Source organism: Chiloscyllium punctatum, chromosome 30 (assembly GCF_047496795.1).
Source record: "Chiloscyllium punctatum isolate Juve2018m chromosome 30, sChiPun1.3, whole genome shotgun sequence".
Taxonomy (NCBI): domain Eukaryota; kingdom Metazoa; phylum Chordata; class Chondrichthyes; order Orectolobiformes; family Hemiscylliidae; genus Chiloscyllium; species Chiloscyllium punctatum.
In genome coordinates, this window is record NC_092768.1 from 27144905 (window position 1) to 27166756 (window position 21852).

A 21852-nucleotide genomic window follows, 5' to 3' on the forward strand; every position below is an offset into this window, starting at 1 on the left:
CCAATCTCCAGCATCTGCAGCCCTGACTTTCTCCATTGCTGATATAGCGAGAAACTAAGTAGGAAACTCGCAATGAAGCGCTGTTTGTTTGACTAGTTGGATTTTATCTGAACGCTGTTTCTTTATTTCAAAATATATAAAGTAAATAATACGACAAGGATTCGAGGCTCAAGATTATTACTTGCAAATTATAGTTTGCCTAGATGCTTCCTGACCAAGTGGAGAACGCTATTCTTAAAATGGAAATGAGTTCTACTTAAATTATAACATTAACGTATTATGTGCACACAGTCAGCACAGCTCATATTTTGAAACACAACAACATAGAGATGGTGGTAGGAATAGCCCGCAGATCAAGCCTGCTCGCTATAGTTCATGATCAACTTCACTTTCCGGCCCATCTCTTGGTTTTGGAAGCATTCCAACGATTTCTCCAATCCAGCCTCAACTAGAGCATAGAACATACAAAAGGCCAGAACAGAACAGGCCCTTTGGCCCACGATGTTGTGCCGAGGTTCAACCCGAATGTAATGTAACCTACGCAATCCTCAACTCACTGCTCTCCACGTGCCCGTCCAGCAGTTCCTTAAATGACGCCAATGACTCTGCTTCCAAGTGGACGGGCTGGCAACCCATTCCATGCATTCACAACTCTCTGCGTAAAGAACCTACCTCTGACGTCTCCTCGATACTTTCCTCCTGATATCTTCAAACTATGACTCGGGCTATTGACTCTGTCTGTGCCACTCATTATTCAAAGATATTCAATGCTAGAACATCAATGACGCTCTGTCGTGAAGAACTGAGAAGGTTTCCAATCTTTGTTTATCCACTGGTTGGAGTCCCATCGAGCACAAAGAAAGACGATTGCGTTCGTCAGAGGGCATTGGCTTTCTGCATTTGAACCTAGTATGGTCTGCTTCAGTATCTGAGGAGTTTTCGGTGGTGCTACCATGATGCAATCGTGAACAAAAATGCCCACTTCTGACTATATGACAGAAGGAAGGTCACTGATGAAGCAGCAGAAGATGTTTGGATATATGACAGTACCCTTCCTGATGAAGGACTCCTGCTCGAGAGGTCGATTTTGCCGGTCCTCGGATGCTGCCTGCCCCGCTGTGCTTTTCCAGCACCACTCTCATCTCATTCGGCGTATGGAGTCTGGCCCATCATTCTGGGCTCACGGCCGGTCATCTCACTATGTCGATTTTACTTAATGCCAGAAAACTATGGATTGCGCCATGAAAATGCTCAAAAACGGAGTCTGCAGAGCGGACGTTTCCATCCGATCCCATCTCACACGCTGAGTGAACACACCCTGTTTATCGCGCAGCAAGACATTGGCGAGTGCACGCAGCCAGGCGAAGCAAACCCGTGGCATGGGGCCGAACTCTGTTCGAGCCGTGCAGCATTTGAAATAAAGGGTGCTGCAATGCGTTGCATTGGCCGGGAATCGAACCCGGGCCTCCCGCGTGGCAGGCGAGAATTCTACCACTGAACCACCAATGCACCTGCGGGCGGGCCCCGCTAGAACTTTACTACAGTTTGAACTCCAGCAGGAAACTAAACCGGTATTCTTGATATTCTGTCCTGTGGCGCAGCATGCCGACTCCAATCTCCAGCATCTGCAGCCCTGACTTTCTCCATTGCTGATATAGCGAGAAACCAAGTAGGAAACTCGCAATGAAGCGCTGTTTGTTTGACTAGTTGGATTTTATCTGAACGCTGTTTCTTTATTTCAAAATATATAAAGTAAATAATACGACAAGGATTCGAGGCTCAAGATTATTACTTGCAAATTATAGTTTGCCTAGATGCTTCCTGACCAAGTGGAGAACGCTATTCTTAAAATGGAAATGAGTTCTACTTAAATTATAACATTAACGTATTATGTGCACACAGTCAGCACAGCTCATATTTTGAAACACAACAACATAGAGATGGTGGTAGGAATAGCCCGCAGATCAAGCCTGCTCGCTATAGTTCATGATCAACTTCACTTTCCGGCCCATCTCTTGGTTTTGGAAGCATTCCAACGATTTCTCCAATCCAGCCTCAACTAGAGCATAGAACATACAAAAGGCCAGAACAGAACAGGCCCTTTGGCCCACGATGTTGTGCCGAGGTTCTACCCGAATGTAATGTAACCTACGCAATCCTCAACTCACTGCTCTCCATGTGCCCGTCCAGCAGTTCCTTAAATGACGCCAATGACTCTGCTTCCAAGTGGACGGGCTGGCAACCCCTTCCATGCATTCACAACTCTCTGCGTAAAGAACCTACCTCTGACGTCTCCTCGATACTTTCCTCCTGATATCTTCAAACTATGACTCGGGCTATTGACTCTGTCTATGCCACTCATTATTCAAAGATATTCAATACTAGAACATCAATGACGCTCTGTCGTGAAGAACTGAGAAGGTTTCCAATCTTTGTTTATCCGCTGGTTGGATTCCCATCGAGCACAAAAAAAGGCGATTGCGTTCGTCAGAGGGCATTGGCTTTCTGCATTTGAACCTAGTATGGTCTGCTTCAGTATCTGAGGAGTTTTCGGTGGTGCTACCATGATGCAATCGTGAACAAAAATGCCCACTTCTGACTATATGACAGAAGGAAGGTCACTGATGAAGCAGCAGAAGATGTTTGGATATATGACAGTACCCTTCCTGATGAAGGACTCCTGCTCGAGAGGTCGATTTTGCCGGTCCTCGGATGCTGCCTGCCCCGCTGTGCTTTTCCAGCACCACTCTCATCTCATTCGGCGTATGGAGTCTGGCCCATCATTCTGGGCTCACGGCCGGTCATCTCACTATGTCGATTTTACTTAATGCCAGAAAACTATGGATTGCGCCATGAAAATGCTCAAAAACGGAGTCTGCAGAGCGGACGTTTCCATCCGATCCCATCCCACACGCTGAGTGAACACACCCTGTTTACCGCGCAGCAGGACATTAGCGAGTGCACGCAGCCAGGCGAAGCAAACCCGTGGCATGGGGCCGAACTCTGTTCGAGCCGTGCAGCATTTGAAATAAAGGGTGCTGCAATGCGTTGCATTGGCCGGGAATCGAATCCGGGCCTCCCGCGTGGCAGGCGAGAATTCTACCACTGAACCACCAATGCACCTGCGGGCGGGCCCCGCTAGAACTTTACTACAGTTTGAACTCCAGCAGGAAACTAAACCGGTATTCTTGATATTCTGTCCTGTGGCGCAGCATGCCGACTCCAATCTCCAGCATCTGCAGCCCTGACTTTCTCCATTGCTGATATAGCGAGAAACCAAGTAGGAAACTCGCAATGAAGCGCTGTTTGTTTGACTAGTTGGATTTTATCTGAACGCTGTTTCTTTATTTCAAAATATATAAAGTAAATAATACGACAAGGATTCGAGGCTCAAGATTATTACTTGCAAATTATAGTTTGCCTAGATGCTTCCTGACCAAGTGGAGAACGCTATTCTTAAAATGGAAATGAGTTCTACTTAAATTATAACATTAACGTATTATGTGCACACAGTCAGCACAGCTCATATTTTGAAACACAACAACATAGAGATGGTGGTAGGAATAGCCCGCAGATCAAGCCTGCTCGCTATAGTTCATGATCAACTTCACTTTCCGGCCCATCTCTTGGTTTTGGAAGCATTCCAACGATTTCTCCAATCCAGCCTCAACTAGAGCATAGAACATACAAAAGGCCAGAACAGAACAGGCCCTTTGGCCCACGATGTTGTGCCGAGGTTCAACCCGAATGTAATGTAACCTACGCAATCCTCAACTCACTGCTCTCCATGTGCCCGTCCAGCAGTTCCTTAAATGACGCCAATGACTCTGCTTCCAACTGGACGGGCTGGCAACCCATTCCATGCATTCACAACTCTCTGCGTAAAGAACCTACCTCTGACGTCTCCTCGATACTTTCCTCCTGATATCTTCAAACTATGACTCGGGCTATTGACTCTGTCTGTGCCACTCATTATTCAAAGATATTCAATGCTAGAACATCAATGACGCTCTGTCGTGAAGAACTGAGAAGGTTTCCAATCTTTGTTTATCCACTGGTTGGAGTCCCATCGAGCACAAAGAAAGACGATTGCGTTCGTCAGAGGGCATTGGCTTTCTGCATTTGAACCTAGTATGGTCTGCTTCAGTATCTGAGGAGTTTTCGGTGGTGCTACCATGATGCAATCGTGAACAAAAATGCCCACTTCTGACTATATGACAGAAGGAAGGTCACTGATGAAGCAGCAGAAGATGTTTGGATATATGACAGTACCCTTCCTGATGAAGGACTCCTGCTCGAGAGGTCGATTTTGCCGGTCCTCGGATGCTGCCTGCCCCGCTGTGCTTTTCCAGCACCACTCTCATCTCATTCGGCGTATGGAGTCTGGCCCATCATTCTGGGCTCACGGCCGGTCATCTCACTATGTCGATTTTACTTAATGCCAGAAAACTATGGATTGCGCCATGAAAATGCTCAAAAACGGAGTCTGCAGAGCGGACGTTTCCATCCGATCCCATCTCACACGCTGAGTGAACACACCCTGTTTATCGCGCAGCAAGACATTGGCGAGTGCACGCAGCCAGGCGAAGCAAACCCGTGGCATGGGGCCGAACTCTGTTCGAGCCGTGCAGCATTTGAAATAAAGGGTGCTGCAATGCGTTGCATTGGCCGGGAATCGAACCCGGGCCTCCCGCGTGGCAGGCGAGAATTCTACCACTGAACCACCAATGCACCTGCGGGCGGGCCCCGCTAGAACTTTACTACAGTTTGAACTCCAGCAGGAAACTAAACCGGTATTCTTGATATTCTGTCCTGTGGCGCAGCATGCCGACTCCAATCTCCAGCATCTGCAGCCCTGACTTTCTCCATTGCTGATATAGCGAGAAACCAAGTAGGAAACTCGCAATGAAGCGCTGTTTGTTTGACTAGTTGGATTTTATCTGAACGCTGTTTCTTTATTTCAAGATATATAAAGTAAATAATACGACTAGGATTCGAGGCTCAAGATTATTACTTGCAAATTATAGTTTGCCTAGATGCTTCCTGACCAAGTGGAGAACGCTATTCTTAAAATGGAAATGGGTTCTACTTAAATTATAACATTAACGTATTATGTGCACACAGTCAGCACAGCTCATATTTTGAAACACAACAACATAGAGATGGTGGTAGGAATAGCCCGCAGATCAAGCCTGCTCGCTATAGTTCATGATCAACTTCACTTTCCGGCCCATCTCTTGGTTTTGGAAGCATTCCAACGATTTCTCCAATCCAGCCTCAACTAGAGCATAGAACATACAAAAGGCCAGAACAGAACAGGCCCTTTGGCCCACGATGTTGTGCCGAGGTTCTACCCGAATGTAATGTAACCTACGCAATCCTCAACTCACTGCTCTCCATGTGCCCGTCCAGCAGTTCCTTAAATGACGCCAATGACTCTGCTTCCAAGTGGACGGGCTGGCAACCCCTTCCATGCATTCACAACTCTCTGCGTAAAGAACCTACCTCTGACGTCTCCTCGATACTTTCCTCCTGATATCTTCAAACTATGACTCGGGCTATTGACTCTGTCTATGCCACTCATTATTCAAAGATATTCAATACTAGAACATCAATGACGCTCTGTCGTGAAGAACTGAGAAGGTTTCCAATCTTTGTTTATCCGCTGGTTGGATTCCCATCGAGCACAAAAAAAGGCGATTGCGTTCGTCAGAGGGCATTGGCTTTCTGCATTTGAACCTAGTATGGTCTGCTTCAGTATCTGAGGAGTTGTCAGTGGTGCTACCATGATGCAATCGTGAACAAAAATGCCCACTTCTGACTATATGACAGAAGGAAGGTCACTGATGAAGCAGCAGAAGATGTTTGGATATATGACAGTACCCTTCCTGATGAAGGACTCCTGCTCGAGAGGTCGATTTTGCCGGTCCTCGGATGCTGCCTGCCCCGCTGTGCTTTTCCAGCACCACTCTCATCTCAGTCGGTGTATGGAGTCTGGCCCATCATTCTGGGCTCACGGCCGGTCATCTCACTATGTCGATTTTACTTAATGCCAGAAAACTATGGATTGCGCCATGAAAATGCTCAAAAACGGAGCCTGCAGAGCGGACGTTTCCATCCGATCCCATCCCACACGCTGATCGAACACACCCTGTTTATCGCGCAGCAGGACATTGGCGAGTGCACGCAGCCAGGCGAAGCAAACCCGGGGCATCGGGCCGAACTCTGTTCGAGCCGGGCAGCATTTGAAATAAAGGGTGCTGCAATGCGTTGCATTGGCCGGGAATCGAATCCGGGCCTCCCGCGTGGCAGGCGAGAATTCTACCACTGAACCACCAATGCACCTGCGGGCGGGCCCCGCTAGAACTTTACTACAGTTTGAACTCCAGCAGGAAACTAAACCGGTATTCTTGATATTCTGTCCTGTGGCGCAGCATGCCGACTCCAATCTCCAGCATCTGCAGCCCTGACTTTCTCCATTGCTGATATAGCGAGAAACTAAGTAGGAAACTCGCAATGAAGCGCTGTTTGTTTGACTAGTTGGATTTTATCTGAACGCTGTTTCTTTATTTCAAAATATATAAAGTAAATAATACGACAAGGATTCGAGGCTCAAGATTATTACTTGCAAATTATAGTTTGCCTAGATGCTTCCTGACCAAGTGGAGAACGCTATTCTTAAAATGGAAATGAGTTCTACTTAAATTATAACATTAACGTATTATGTGCACACAGTCAGCACAGCTCATATTTTGAAACACAACAACATAGAGATGGTGGTAGGAATAGCCCGCAGATCAAGCCTGCTCGCTATAGTTCATGATCAACTTCACTTTCCGGCCCATCTCTTGGTTTTGGAAGCATTCCAACGATTTCTCCAATCCAGCCTCAACTAGAGCATAGAACATACAAAAGGCCAGAACAGAACAGGCCCTTTGGCCCACGATGTTGTGCCGAGGTTCTACCCGAATGTAATGTAACCTACGCAATCCTCAACTCACTGCTCTCCACGTGCCCGTCCAGCAGTTCCTTAAATGACGCCAATGACTCTGCTTCCAAGTGGACGGGCTGGCAACCCATTCCATGCATTCACAACTCTCTGCGTAAAGAACCTACCTCTGACGTCTCCTCGATACTTTCCTCCTGATATCTTCAAACTATGACTCGGGCTATTGACTCTGTCTGTGCCACTCATTATTCAAAGATATTCAATGCTAGAACATCAATGACGCTCTGTCGTGAAGAACTGAGAAGGTTTCCAATCTTTGTTTATCCACTGGTTGGAGTCCCATCGAGCACAAAGAAAGACGATTGCGTTCGTCAGAGGGCATTGGCTTTCTGCATTTGAACCTAGTATGGTCTGCTTCAGTATCTGAGGAGTTTTCGGTGGTGCTACCATGATGCAATCGTGAACAAAAATGCCCACTTCTGACTATATGACAGAAGGAAGGTCACTGATGAAGCAGCAGAAGATGTTTGGATATATGACAGTACCCTTCCTGATGAAGGACTCCTGCTCGAGAGGTCGATTTTGCCGGTCCTCGGATGCTGCCTGCCCCGCTGTGCTTTTCCAGCACCACTCTCATCTCATTCGGCGTATGGAGTCTGGCCCATCATTCTGGGCTCACGGCCGGTCATCTCACTATGTCGATTTTACTTAATGCCAGAAAACTATGGATTGCGCCATGAAAATGCTCAAAAACGGAGTCTGCAGAGCGGACGTTTCCATCCGATCCCATCTCACACGCTGAGTGAACACACCCTGTTTATCGCGCAGCAAGACATGGGCGAGTGCACGCAGCCAGGCGAAGCAAACCCGTGGCATGGGGCCGAACTCTGTTCGAGCCGTGCAGCATTTGAAATAAAGGGTGCTGTAATGCGTTGCATTGGCCGGGAATCGAACCCGGGCCTCCCGCGTGGCAGGCGAGAATTCTACCACTGAACCACCAATGCACCTGCGGGCGGGCCCCGCTAGAACTTTACTACAGTTTGAACTCCAGCAGGAAACTAAACCGGTATTCTTGATATTCTGTCCTGTGGCGCAGCATGCCGACTCCAATCTCCAGCATCTGCAGCCCTGACTTTCTCCATTGCTGATATAGCGAGAAACCAAGTAGGAAACTCGCAATGAAGCGCTGTTTGTTTGACTAGTTGGATTTTATCTGAACGCTGTTTCTTTATTTCAAAATATATAAAGTAAATAATACGACAAGGATTCGAGGCTCAAGATTATTACTTGCAAATTATAGTTTGCCTAGATGCTTCCTGACCAAGTGGAGAACGCTATTCTTAAAATGGAAATGAGTTCTACTTAAATTATAACATTAACGTATTATGTGCACACAGTCAGCACAGCTCATATTTTGAAACACAACAACATAGAGATGGTGGTAGGAATAGCCCGCAGATCAAGCCTGCTCGCTATAGTTCATGATCAACTTCACTTTCCGGCCCATCTCTTGGTTTTGGAAGCATTCCAACGATTTCTCCAATCCAGCCTCAACTAGAGCATAGAACATACAAAAGGCCAGAACAGAACAGGCCCTTTGGCCCACGATGTTGTGCCGAGGTTCAACCCGAATGTAATGTAACCTACGCAATCCTCAACTCACTGCTCTCCATGTGCCCGTCCAGCAGTTCCTTAAATGACGCCAATGACCCTGCTTCCAACTGGACGGGCTGGCAACCCATTCCATGCATTCACAACTCTCTGCGTAAAGAACCTACCTCTGACGTCTCCTCGATACTTTCCTCCTGATATCTTCAAACTATGACTCGGGCTATTGACTCTGTCTATGCCACTCATTATTCAAAGATATTCAATACTAGAACATCAATGACGCTCTGTCGTGAAGAACTGAGAAGGTTTCCAATCTTTGTTTATCCGCTGGTTGGATTCCCATCGAGCACAAAGAAAGACGATTGCGTTCGTCAGAGGGCATTGGCTTTCTGCATTTGAACCTAGTATGGTCTGCTTCAGTATCTGAGGAGTTTTCGGTGGTGCTACCATGATGCAATCGTGAACATAAATGCCCACTTCTGACTATATGACAGAAGGAAGGTCACTGATGAAGCAGCAGAAGATGTTTGGATATATGACAGTACCCTTCCTGATGAAGGACTCCTGCTCGAGAGGTCGATTTTGCCGGTCCTCGGATGCTGCCTGCCCCGCTGTGCTTTTCCAGCACCACTCTCATCTCATTCGGCGTATGGAGTCTGGCCCATCATTCTGGGCTCACGGCCGGTCATCTCACTATGTCGATTTTACTTAATGCCAGAAAACTATGGATTGCGCCATGAAAATGCTCAAAAACGGAGTCTGCAGAGCGGACGTTTCCATCCGATCCCATCCCACACGCATGATTGAACACACCCTGTTTATCGCGCAGCAGGACATTGGCGAGTGCACGCAGCCAGGCGAAGCAAACCCGGGGCATCGGGCCTAACTCTGTTCGAGCCGTGCAGCATTTGAAATAAAGGGTGCTGCAATGCGTTGCATTGGCCGGGAATCGAACCCGGGCCTCCCGCGTGGCAGGCGAGAATTCTACCACTGAACCACCAATGCACCTGCGGGCGGGCCCCGCTAGAACTTTACTACAGTTTGAACTCCAGCAGGAAACTAAACCGGTATTCTTGATATTCTGTCCTGTGGCGCAGCATGCCGACTCCAATCTCCAGCATCTGCAGCCCTGACTTTCTCCATTGCTGATATAGCGAGAAACCAAGTAGGAAACTCGCAATGAAGCGCTGTTTGTTTGACTAGTTGGATTTTATCTGAACGCTGTTTCTTTATTTCAAGATATATAAAGTAAATAATACGACTAGGATTCGAGGCTCAAGATTATTACTTGCAAATTATAGTTTGCCTAGATGCTTCCTGACCAAGTGGAGAACGCTATTCTTAAAATGGAAATGGGTTCTACTTAAATTATAACATTAACGTATTATGTGCACACAGTCAGCACAGCTCATATTTTGAAACACAACAACATAGAGATGGTGGTAGGAATAGCCCGCAGATCAAGCCTGCTCGCTATAGTTCATGATCAACTTCACTTTCCGGCCCATCTCTTGGTTTTGGAAGCATTCCAACGATTTCTCCAATCCAGCCTCAACTAGAGCATAGAACATACAAAAGGCCAGAACAGAACAGGCCCTTTGGCCCACGATGTTGTGCCGAGGTTCTACCCGAATGTAATGTAACCTACGCAATCCTCAACTCACTGCTCTCCATGTGCCCGTCCAGCAGTTCCTTAAATGACGCCAATGACTCTGCTTCCAAGTGGACGGGCTGGCAACCCCTTCCATGCATTCACAACTCTCTGCGTAAAGAACCTACCTCTGACGTCTCCTCGATACTTTCCTCCTGATATCTTCAAACTATGACTCGGGCTATTGACTCTGTCTATGCCACTCATTATTCAAAGATATTCAATACTAGAACATCAATGACGCTCTGTCGTGAAGAACTGAGAAGGTTTCCAATCTTTGTTTATCCGCTGGTTGGATTCCCATCGAGCACAAAAAAAGGCGATTGCGTTCGTCAGAGGGCATTGGCTTTCTGCATTTGAACCTAGTATGGTCTGCTTCAGTATCTGAGGAGTTGTCAGTGGTGCTACCATGATGCAATCGTGAACAAAAATGCCCACTTCTGACTATATGACAGAAGGAAGGTCACTGATGAAGCAGCAGAAGATGTTTGGATATATGACAGTACCCTTCCTGATGAAGGACTCCTGCTCGAGAGGTCGATTTTGCCGGTCCTCGGATGCTGCCTGCCCCGCTGTGCTTTTCCAGCACCACTCTCATCTCAGTCGGTGTATGGAGTCTGGCCCATCATTCTGGGCTCACGGCCGGTCATCTCACTATGTCGATTTTACTTAATGCCAGAAAACTATGGATTGCGCCATGAAAATGCTCAAAAACGGAGCCTGCAGAGCGGACGTTTCCATCCGATCCCATCCCACACGCTGATCGAACACACCCTGTTTATCGCGCAGCAGGACATTGGCGAGTGCACGCAGCCAGGCGAAGCAAACCCGGGGCATCGGGCCGAACTCTGTTCGAGCCGGGCAGCATTTGAAATAAAGGGTGCTGCAATGCGTTGCATTGGCCGGGAATCGGACCCGGGCCTCCCGCGTGGCAGGCGAGAATTCTACCACTGAACCACCAATGCACCTGCGGGCGGGCCCCGCTAGAACTTTACTACAGTTTGAACTCCAGCAGGAAACTAAACCGGTATTCTTGATATTCTGTCCTGTGGCGCAGCATGCCGACTCCAATCTCCAGCATCTGCAGCCCTGACTTTCTCCATTGCTGATATAGCGAGAAACCAAGTAGGAAACTCGCAATGAAGCGCTGTTTGTTTGACTAGTTGGATTTTATCTGAACGCTGTTTCTTTATTTCAAGATATATAAAGTAAATAATACGACTAGGATTCGAGGCTCAAGATTATTACTTGCAAATTATAGTTTGCCTAGATGCTTCCTGACCAAGTGGAGAACGCTATTCTTAAAATGGAAATGGGTTCTACTTAAATTATAACATTAACGTATTATGTGCACACAGTCAGCACAGCTCATATTTTGAAACACAACAACATAGAGATGGTGGTAGGAATAGCCCGCAGATCAAGCCTGCTCGCTATAGTTCATGATCAACTTCACTTTCCGGCCCATCTCTTGGTTTTGGAAGCATTCCAACGATTTCTCCAATCCAGCCTCAACTAGAGCATAGAACATACAAAAGGCCAGAACAGAACAGGCCCTTTGGCCCACGATGTTGTGCCGAGGTTCTACCCGAATGTAATGTAACCTACGCAATCCTCAACTCACTGCTCTCCATGTGCCCGTCCAGCAGTTCCTGAAATGACGCCAATGACTCTGCTTCCAACTGGACGGGCTGGCAACCCCTTCCATGCATTCACAACTCTCTGCGTAAAGAACCTACCTCTGACGTCTCCTCGATACTTTCCTCCTGATATCTTCAAACTATGACTCGGGCTATTGACTCTGTCTATGCCACTCATTATTCAAAGATATTCAATACTAGAACATCAATGACGCTCTGTCGTGAAGAACTGAGAAGGTTTCCAATCTTTGTTTATCCGCTGGTTGGATTCCCATCGAGCACAAAGAAAGACGATTGCGTTCGTCAGAGGGCATTGGCTTTCTGCATTTGAACCTAGTATGGTCTGCTTCAGTATCTGAGGAGTTGTCAGTGGTGCTACCATGATGCAATCGTGAACAAAAATGCCCACTTCTGACTATATGACAGAAGGAAGGTCACTGATGAAGCAGCAGAAGATGTTTGGATATATGACAGTACCCTTCCTGATGAAGGACTCCTGCTCGAGAGGTCGATTTTGCCGGTCCTCGGATGCTGCCTGCCCCGCTGTGCTTTTCCAGCACCACTCTCATCTCATTCGGCGTATGGAGTCTGGCCCATCATTCTGGGCTCACGGCCGGTCATCTCACTATGTCGATTTTACTTAATGCCAGAAAACTATGGATTGCGCCATGAAAATGCTCAAAAACGGAGTCTGCAGAGCGGACGTTTCCATCCGATCCCATCCCACACGCTGAGTGAACACACCCTGTTTACCGCGCAGCAGGACATTAGCGAGTGCACGCAGCCAGGCGAAGCAAACCCGTGGCATGGGGCCGAACTCTGTTCGAGCCGTGCAGCATTTGAAATAAAGGGTGCTGCAATGCGTTGCATTGGCCGGGAATCGAATCCGGGCCTCCCGCGTGGCAGGCGAGAATTCTACCACTGAACCACCAATGCACCTGCGGGCGGGCCCCGCTAGAACTTTACTACAGTTTGAACTCCAGCAGGAAACTAAACCGGTATTCTTGATATTCTGTCCTGTGGCGCAGCATGCCGACTCCAATCTCCAGCATCTGCAGCCCTGACTTTCTCCATTGCTGATATAGCGAGAAACTAAGTAGGAAACTCGCAATGAAGCGCTGTTTGTTTGACTAGTTGGATTTTATCTGAACGCTGTTTCTTTATTTCAAAATATATAAAGTAAATAATACGACAAGGATTCGAGGCTCAAGATTATTACTTGCAAATTATAGTTTGCCTAGATGCTTCCTGACCAAGTGGAGAACGCTATTCTTAAAATGGAAATGAGTTCTACTTAAATTATAACATTAACGTATTATGTGCACACAGTCAGCACAGCTCATATTTTGAAACACAACAACATAGAGATGGTGGTAGGAATAGCCCGCAGATCAAGCCTGCTCGCTATAGTTCATGATCAACTTCACTTTCCGGCCCATCTCTTGGTTTTGGAAGCATTCCAACGATTTCTCCAATCCAGCCTCAACTAGAGCATAGAACATACAAAAGGCCAGAACAGAACAGGCCCTTTGGCCCACGATGTTGTGCCGAGGTTCAACCCGAATGTAATGTAACCTACGCAATCCTCAACTCACTGCTCTCCATGTGCCCGTCCAGCAGTTCCTTAAATGACGCCAATGACCCTGCTTCCAACTGGACGGGCTGGCAACCCATTCCATGCATTCACAACTCTCTGCGTAAAGAACCTACCTCTGACGTCTCCTCGATACTTTCCTCCTGATATCTTCAAACTATGACTCGGGCTATTGACTCTGTCTATGCCACTCATTATTCAAAGATATTCAATACTAGAACATCAATGACGCTCTGTCGTGAAGAACTGAGAAGGTTTCCAATCTTTGTTTATCCGCTGGTTGGATTCCCATCGAGCACAAAGAAAGACGATTGCGTTCGTCAGAGGGCATTGGCTTTCTGCATTTGAACCTAGTATGGTCTGCTTCAGTATCTGAGGAGTTTTCGGTGGTGCTACCATGATGCAATCGTGAACATAAATGCCCACTTCTGACTATATGACAGAAGGAAGGTCACTGATGAAGCAGCAGAAGATGTTTGGATATATGACAGTACCCTTCCTGATGAAGGACTCCTGCTCGAGAGGTCGATTTTGCCGGTCCTCGGATGCTGCCTGCCCCGCTGTGCTTTTCCAGCACCACTCTCATCTCATTCGGCGTATGGAGTCTGGCCCATCATTCTGGGCTCACGGCCGGTCATCTCACTATGTCGATTTTACTTAATGCCAGAAAACTATGGATTGCGCCATGAAAATGCTCAAAAACGGAGTCTGCAGAGCGGACGTTTCCATCCGATCCCATCCCACACGCATGATTGAACACACCCTGTTTATCGCGCAGCAGGACATTGGCGAGTGCACGCAGCCAGGCGAAGCAAACCCGGGGCATCGGGCCTAACTCTGTTCGAGCCGTGCAGCATTTGAAATAAAGGGTGCTGCAATGCGTTGCATTGGCCGGGAATCGAACCCGGGCCTCCCGCGTGGCAGGCGAGAATTCTACCACTGAACCACCAATGCACCTGCGGGCGGGCCCCGCTAGAACTTTACTACAGTTTGAACTCCAGCAGGAAACTAAACCGGTATTCTTGATATTCTGTCCTGTGGCGCAGCATGCCGACTCCAATCTCCAGCATCTGCAGCCCTGACTTTCTCCATTGCTGATATAGCGAGAAACCAAGTAGGAAACTCGCAATGAAGCGCTGTTTGTTTGACTAGTTGGATTTTATCTGAACGCTGTTTCTTTATTTCAAGATATATAAAGTAAATAATACGACTAGGATTCGAGGCTCAAGATTATTACTTGCAAATTATAGTTTGCCTAGATGCTTCCTGACCAAGTGGAGAACGCTATTCTTAAAATGGAAATGGGTTCTACTTAAATTATAACATTAACGTATTATGTGCACACAGTCAGCACAGCTCATATTTTGAAACACAACAACATAGAGATGGTGGTAGGAATAGCCCGCAGATCAAGCCTGCTCGCTATAGTTCATGATCAACTTCACTTTCCGGCCCATCTCTTGGTTTTGGAAGCATTCCAACGATTTCTCCAATCCAGCCTCAACTAGAGCATAGAACATACAAAAGGCCAGAACAGAACAGGCCCTTTGGCCCACGATGTTGTGCCGAGGTTCTACCCGAATGTAATGTAACCTACGCAATCCTCAACTCACTGCTCTCCATGTGCCCGTCCAGCAGTTCCTTAAATGACGCCAATGACTCTGCTTCCAAGTGGACGGGCTGGCAACCCCTTCCATGCATTCACAACTCTCTGCGTAAAGAACCTACCTCTGACGTCTCCTCGATACTTTCCTCCTGATATCTTCAAACTATGACTCGGGCTATTGACTCTGTCTATGCCACTCATTATTCAAAGATATTCAATACTAGAACATCAATGACGCTCTGTCGTGAAGAACTGAGAAGGTTTCCAATCTTTGTTTATCCGCTGGTTGGATTCCCATCGAGCACAAAAAAAGGCGATTGCGTTCGTCAGAGGGCATTGGCTTTCTGCATTTGAACCTAGTATGGTCTGCTTCAGTATCTGAGGAGTTGTCAGTGGTGCTACCATGATGCAATCGTGAACAAAAATGCCCACTTCTGACTATATGACAGAAGGAAGGTCACTGATGAAGCAGCAGAAGATGTTTGGATATATGACAGTACCCTTCCTGATGAAGGACTCCTGCTCGAGAGGTCGATTTTGCCGGTCCTCGGATGCTGCCTGCCCCGCTGTGCTTTTCCAGCACCACTCTCATCTCAGTCGGTGTATGGAGTCTGGCCCATCATTCTGGGCTCACGGCCGGTCATCTCACTATGTCGATTTTACTTAATGCCAGAAAACTATGGATTGCGCCATGAAAATGCTCAAAAACGGAGCCTGCAGAGCGGACGTTTCCATCCGATCCCATCCCACACGCTGATCGAACACACCCTGTTTATCGCGCAGCAGGACATTGGCGAGTGCACGCAGCCAGGCGAAGCAAACCCGGGGCATCGGGCCGAACTCTGTTCGAGCCGGGCAGCATTTGAAATAAAGGGTGCTGCAATGCGTTGCATTGGCCGGGAATCGGACCCGGGCCTCCCGCGTGGCAGGCGAGAATTCTACCACTGAACCACCAATGCACCTGCGGGCGGGCCCCGCTAGAACTTTACTACAGTTTGAACTCCAGCAGGAAACTAAACCGGTATTCTTGATATTCTGTCCTGTGGCGCAGCATGCCGACTCCAATCTCCAGCATCTGCAGCCCTGACTTTCTCCATTGCTGATATAGCGAGAAACCAAGTAGGAAACTCGCAATGAAGCGCTGTTTGTTTGACTAGTTGGATTTTATCTGAACGCTGTTTCTTTATTTCAAGATATATAAAGTAAATAATACGACTAGGATTCGAGGCTCAAGATTATTACTTGCAAATTATAGTTTGCCTAGATGCTTCCTGACCAAGTGGAGAACGCTATTCTTAAAATGGAAATGGGTTCTACTTAAATTATAACATTAACGTATTATGTGCACACAGTCAGCACAGCTCATATTTTGAAACACAACAACATAGAGATGGTGGTAGGAATAGCCCGCAGATCAAGCCTGCTCGCTATAGTTCATGATCAACTTCACTTTCCGGCCCATCTCTTGGTTTTGGAAGCATTCCAACGATTTCTCCAATCCAGCCTCAACTAGAGCATAGAACATACAAAAGGCCAGAACAGAACAGGCCCTTTGGCCCACGATGTTGTGCCGAGGTTCTACCCGAATGTAATGTAACCTACGCAATCCTCAACTCACTGCTCTCCATGTGCCCGTCCAGCAGTTCCTGAAATGACGCCAATGACTCTGCTTCCAACTGGACGGGCTGGCAACCCCTTCCATGCATTCACAACTCTCTGCGTAAAGAACCTACCTCTGACGTCTCCTCGATACTTTCCTCCTGATATCTTCAAACTATGACTCGGGCTATTGACTCTGTCTATGCCACTCATTATTCAAAGATATTCAATACTAGAACATCAATGACGCTCTGTCGTGAAGAACTGAGAAGGTTTCCAATCTTTGTTTATCCGCTGGTTGGATTCCCATCGAGCACAAAGAAAGACGATTGCGTTCGTCAGAGGGCATTGGCTTTCTGCATTTGAACCTAGTATGGTCTGCTTCAGTATCTGAGGAGTTGTCAGTGGTGCTACCATGATGCAATCGTGAACAAAAATGCCCACTTCTGACTATATGACAGAAGGAAGGTCACTGATGAAGCAGCAGAAGATGTTTGGATATATGACAGTACCCTTCCTGATGAAGGACTCCTGCTCGAGAGGTCGATTTTGCCGGTCCTCGGATGCTGCCTGCCCCGCTGTGCTTTTCCAGCACCACTCTCATCTCATTCGGCGTATGGAGTCTGGCCCATCATTCTGGGCTCACGGCCGGTCATCTCACTATGTCGATTTTACTTAATGCCAGAAAACTATGGATTGCGCCATGAAAATGCTCAAAAACGGAGTCTGCAGAGCGGACGTTTCCATCCGATCCCATCCCACACGCTGAGTGAACACACCCTGTTTACCGCGCAGCAGGACATTAGCGAGTGCACGCAGCCAGGCGAAGCAAACCCGTGGCATGGGGCCGAACTCTGTTCGAGCCGTGCAGCATTTGAAATAAAGGGTGCTGCAATGCGTTGCATTGGCCGGGAATCGAATCCGGGCCTCCCGCGTGGCAGGCGAGAATTCTACCACTGAACCACCAATGCACCTGCGGGCGGGCCCCGCTAGAACTTTACTACAGTTTGAACTCCAGCAGGAAACTAAACCGGTATTCTTGATATTCTGTCCTGTGGCGCAGCATGCCGACTCCAATCTCCAGCATCTGCAGCCCTGACTTTCTCCATTGCTGATATAGCGAGAAACTAAGTAGGAAACTCGCAATGAAGCGCTGTTTGTTTGACTAGTTGGATTTTATCTGAACGCTGTTTCTTTATTTCAAAATATATAAAGTAAATAATACGACAAGGATTCGAGGCTCAAGATTATTACTTGCAAATTATAGTTTGCCTAGATGCTTCCTGACCAAGTGGAGAACGCTATTCTTAAAATGGAAATGAGTTCTACTTAAATTATAACATTAACGTATTATGTGCACACAGTCAGCACAGCTCATATTTTGAAACACAACAACATAGAGATGGTGGTAGGAATAGCCCGCAGATCAAGCCTGCTCGCTATAGTTCATGATCAACTTCACTTTCCGGCCCATCTCTTGGTTTTGGAAGCATTCCAACGATTTCTCCAATCCAGCCTCAACTAGAGCATAGAACATACAAAAGGCCAGAACAGAACAGGCCCTTTGGCCCACGATGTTGTGCCGAGGTTCAACCCGAATGTAATGTAACCTACGCAATCCTCAACTCACTGCTCTCCACGTGCCCGTCCAGCAGTTCCTTAAATGACGCCAATGACCCTGCTTCCAAGTGGACGGGCTGGCAACCCATTCCATGCATTCACAACTCTCTGCGTAAAGAACCTACCTCTGACGTCTCCTCGATACTTTCCTCCTGATATCTTCAAACTATGACTCGGGCTATTGACTCTGTCTATGCCACTCATTATTCAAAGATATTCAATGCTAGAACATCAATGACGCTCTGTCGTGAAGAACTGAGAAGGTTTCCAATCTTTGTTTATCCGCTGGTTGGATTCCCATCGAGCACAAAGAAAGACGATTGCGTTCGTCAGAGGGCATTGGCTTTCTGCATTTGAACCTAGTATGGTCTGCTTCAGTATCTGAGGAGTTTTCGGTGGTGCTACCATGATGCAATCGTGAACATAAATGCCCACTTCTGACTATATGACAGAAGGAAGGTCACTGATGAAGCAGCAGAAGATGTTTGGATATATGACAGTACCCTTCCTGATGAAGGACTCCTGCTCGAGAGGTCGATTTTGCCGGTCCTCGGATGCTGCCTGCCCCGCTGTGCTTTTCCAGCACCACTCTCATCTCATTCGGCGTATGGAGTCTGGCCCATCATTCTGGGCTCACGGCCGGTCATCTCACTATGTCGATTTTACTTAATGCCAGAAAACTATGGATTGCGCCATGAAAATGCTCAAAAACGGAGTCTGCAGAGCGGACGTTTCCATCCGATCCCATCCCACACGCATGATTGAACACACCCTGTTTATCGCGCAGCAGGACATTGGCGAGTGCACGCAGCCAGGCGAAGCAAACCCGGGGCATCGGGCCGAACTCTGTTCGAGCCGTGCAGCATTTGAAATAAAGGGTGCTGCAATGCGTTGCATTGGCCGGGAATCGAACCCGGGCCTCCCGCGTGGCAGGCGAGAATTCTACCACTGAACCACCAATGCACCTGCGGGCGGGCCCCGCTAGAACTTTACTACAGTTTGAACTCCAGCAGGAAACTAAACCGGTATTCTTGATATTCTGTCCTGTGGCGCAGCATGCCGACTCCAATCTCCAGCATCTGCAGCCCTGACTTTCTCCATTGCTGATATAGCGAGAAACCAAGTAGGAAACTCGCAATGAAGCGCTGTTTGTTTGACTAGTTGGATTTTATCTGAACGCTGTTTCTTTATTTCAAGATATATAAAGTAAATAATACGACTAGGATTCGAGGCTCAAGATTATTACTTGCAAATTATAGTTTGCCTAGATGCTTCCTGACCAAGTGGAGAACGCTATTCTTAAAATGGAAATGGGTTCTACTTAAATTATAACATTAACGTATTATGTGCACACAGTCAGCACAGCTCATATTTTGAAACACAACAACATAGAGATGGTGGTAGGAATAGCCCGCAGATCAAGCCTGCTCGCTATAGTTCATGATCAACTTCACTTTCCGGCCCATCTCTTGGTTTTGGAAGCATTCCAACGATTTCTCCAATCCAGCCTCAACTAGAGCATAGAACATACAAAAGGCCAGAACAGAACAGGCCCTTTGGCCCACGATGTTGTGCCGAGGTTCTACCCGAATGTAATGTAACCTACGCAATCCTCAACTCACTGCTCTCCATGTGCCCGTCCAGCAGTTCCTTAAATGACGCCAATGACTCTGCTTCCAAGTGGACGGGCTGGCAACCCCTTCCATGCATTCACAACTCTCTGCGTAAAGAACCTACCTCTGACGTCTCCTCGATACTTTCCTCCTGATATCTTCAAACTATGACTCGGGCTATTGACTCTGTCTATGCCACTCATTATTCAAAGATATTCAATACTAGAACATCAATGACGCTCTGTCGTGAAGAACTGAGAAGGTTTCCAATCTTTGTTTATCCGCTGGTTGGATTCCCATCGAGCACAAAAAAAGGCGATTGCGTTCGTCAGAGGGCATTGGCTTTCTGCATTTGAACCTAGTATGGTCTGCTTCAGTATCTGAGGAGTTGTCAGTGGTGCTACCATGATGCAATCGTGAACAAAAATGCCCACTTCTGACTATATGACAGAAGGAAGGTCACTGATGAAGCAGCAGAAGATGTTTGGATATATGACAGTACCCTTCCTGATGAAGGACTCCTGCTCGAGAGGTCGATTTTGCCGGTCCTCGGATGCTGCCTGCCCCGCTGTGCTTTTCCAGCACCACTCTCATCTCAGTCGGTGTATGGAGTCTGGCCCATCATTCTGGGCTCACGGCCGGTCATCTCACTATGTCGATTTTACTTAATGCCAGAAAACTATGGATTGCGCCATGAAAATGCTCAAAAACGGAGCCTGCAGAGCGGACGTTTCCATCCGATCCCATCCCACACGCTGATCGAACACACCCTGTTTATCGCGCAGCAGGACATTGGCGAGTGCACGCAGCCAGGCGAAGCAAACCCGGGGCATCGGGCCGAACTCTGTTCGAGCCGGGCAGCATTTGAAATAAAGGGTGCTGCAATGCGTTGCATTGGCCGGGAATCGAATCCGGGCCTCCCGCGTGGCAGGCGAGAATTCTACCACTGAACCACCAATGCACCTGCGGGCGGGCCCCGCTAGAACTTTACTACAGTTTGAACTCCAGCAGGAAACTAAACCGGTATTCTTGATATTCTGTCCTGTGGCGCAGCATGCCGACTCCAATCTCCAGCATCTGCAGCCCTGACTTTCTCCATTGCTGATATAGCGAGAAACCAAGTAGGAAACTCGCAATGAAGCGCTGTTTGTTTGACTAGTTGGATTTTATCTGAACGCTGTTTCTTTATTTCAAGATATATAAAGTAAATAATACGACTAGGATTCGAGGCTCAAGATTATTACTTGCAAATTATAGTTTGCCTAGATGCTTCCTGACCAAGTGGAGAACGCTATTCTTAAAATGGAAATGGGTTCTACTTAAATTATAACATTAACGTATTATGTGCACACAGTCAGCACAGCTCATATTTTGAAACACAACAACATAGAGATGGTGGTAGGAATAGCCCGCAGATCAAGCCTGCTCGCTATAGTTCATGATCAACTTCACTTTCCGGCCCATCTCTTGGTTTTGGAAGCATTCCAACGATTTCTCCAATCCAGCCTCAACTAGAGCATAGAACATACAAAAGGCCAGAACAGAACAGGCCCTTTGGCCCACGATGTTGTGCCGAGGTTCTACCCGAATGTAATGTAACCTACGCAATCCTCAACTCACTGCTCTCCATGTGCCCGTCCAGCAGTTCCTGAAATGACGCCAATGACTCTGCTTCCAAGTGGACGGGCTGGCAACCCCTTCCATGCATTCACAACTCTCTGCGTAAAGAACCTACCTCTGACGTCTCCTCGATACTTTCCTCCTGATATCTTCAAACTATGACTCGGGCTATTGACTCTGTCTATGCCACTCATTATTCAAAGATATTCAATACTAGAACATCAATGACGCTCTGTCGTGAAGAACTGAGAAGGTTTCCAATCTTTGTTTATCCGCTGGTTGGATTCCCATCGAGCACAAAGAAAGACGATTGCGTTCGTCAGAGGGCATTGGCTTTCTGCATTTGAAC

General features: G+C 47.4%; 13 non-coding genes across 13 annotated transcripts; all 13 read right to left on the reverse strand.

The window, feature by feature from the left end:
- Positions 1 to 1438: 1438 nt before the first annotated feature.
- trnag-gcc (transfer RNA glycine (anticodon GCC)) lies at positions 1439 to 1509 on the reverse strand. Its single transcript has one exon. It is a non-coding gene; the product is annotated as a tRNA-Gly (tRNA).
- Positions 1510 to 3049: 1540 nt separating this feature from the next.
- trnag-gcc (transfer RNA glycine (anticodon GCC)) lies at positions 3050 to 3120 on the reverse strand. The gene has a single exon. It is a non-coding gene; the product is annotated as a tRNA-Gly (tRNA).
- A 1540-nt stretch (positions 3121 to 4660) lies between these two features.
- Positions 4661 to 4731, reverse strand: trnag-gcc (transfer RNA glycine (anticodon GCC)). The gene has a single exon. It is a non-coding gene; the product is annotated as a tRNA-Gly (tRNA).
- A 1540-nt stretch (positions 4732 to 6271) lies between these two features.
- trnag-gcc (transfer RNA glycine (anticodon GCC)) lies at positions 6272 to 6342 on the reverse strand. The gene has a single exon. It is a non-coding gene; the product is annotated as a tRNA-Gly (tRNA).
- A 1540-nt stretch (positions 6343 to 7882) lies between these two features.
- Positions 7883 to 7953, reverse strand: trnag-gcc (transfer RNA glycine (anticodon GCC)). The gene has a single exon. It is a non-coding gene; the product is annotated as a tRNA-Gly (tRNA).
- Positions 7954 to 9494: 1541 nt separating this feature from the next.
- Positions 9495 to 9565, reverse strand: trnag-gcc (transfer RNA glycine (anticodon GCC)). Its single transcript has one exon. It is a non-coding gene; the product is annotated as a tRNA-Gly (tRNA).
- A 1540-nt stretch (positions 9566 to 11105) lies between these two features.
- On the reverse strand, positions 11106 to 11176 carry trnag-gcc (transfer RNA glycine (anticodon GCC)). Its single transcript has one exon. It is a non-coding gene; the product is annotated as a tRNA-Gly (tRNA).
- A 1540-nt stretch (positions 11177 to 12716) lies between these two features.
- Positions 12717 to 12787, reverse strand: trnag-gcc (transfer RNA glycine (anticodon GCC)). Its single transcript has one exon. It is a non-coding gene; the product is annotated as a tRNA-Gly (tRNA).
- A 1541-nt stretch (positions 12788 to 14328) lies between these two features.
- On the reverse strand, positions 14329 to 14399 carry trnag-gcc (transfer RNA glycine (anticodon GCC)). The gene has a single exon. It is a non-coding gene; the product is annotated as a tRNA-Gly (tRNA).
- Positions 14400 to 15939: 1540 nt separating this feature from the next.
- trnag-gcc (transfer RNA glycine (anticodon GCC)) lies at positions 15940 to 16010 on the reverse strand. Its single transcript has one exon. It is a non-coding gene; the product is annotated as a tRNA-Gly (tRNA).
- Positions 16011 to 17550: 1540 nt separating this feature from the next.
- trnag-gcc (transfer RNA glycine (anticodon GCC)) lies at positions 17551 to 17621 on the reverse strand. Its single transcript has one exon. It is a non-coding gene; the product is annotated as a tRNA-Gly (tRNA).
- A 1541-nt stretch (positions 17622 to 19162) lies between these two features.
- Positions 19163 to 19233, reverse strand: trnag-gcc (transfer RNA glycine (anticodon GCC)). The gene has a single exon. It is a non-coding gene; the product is annotated as a tRNA-Gly (tRNA).
- Positions 19234 to 20773: 1540 nt separating this feature from the next.
- trnag-gcc (transfer RNA glycine (anticodon GCC)) lies at positions 20774 to 20844 on the reverse strand. Its single transcript has one exon. It is a non-coding gene; the product is annotated as a tRNA-Gly (tRNA).
- Positions 20845 to 21852: the final 1008 nt, after the last annotated feature.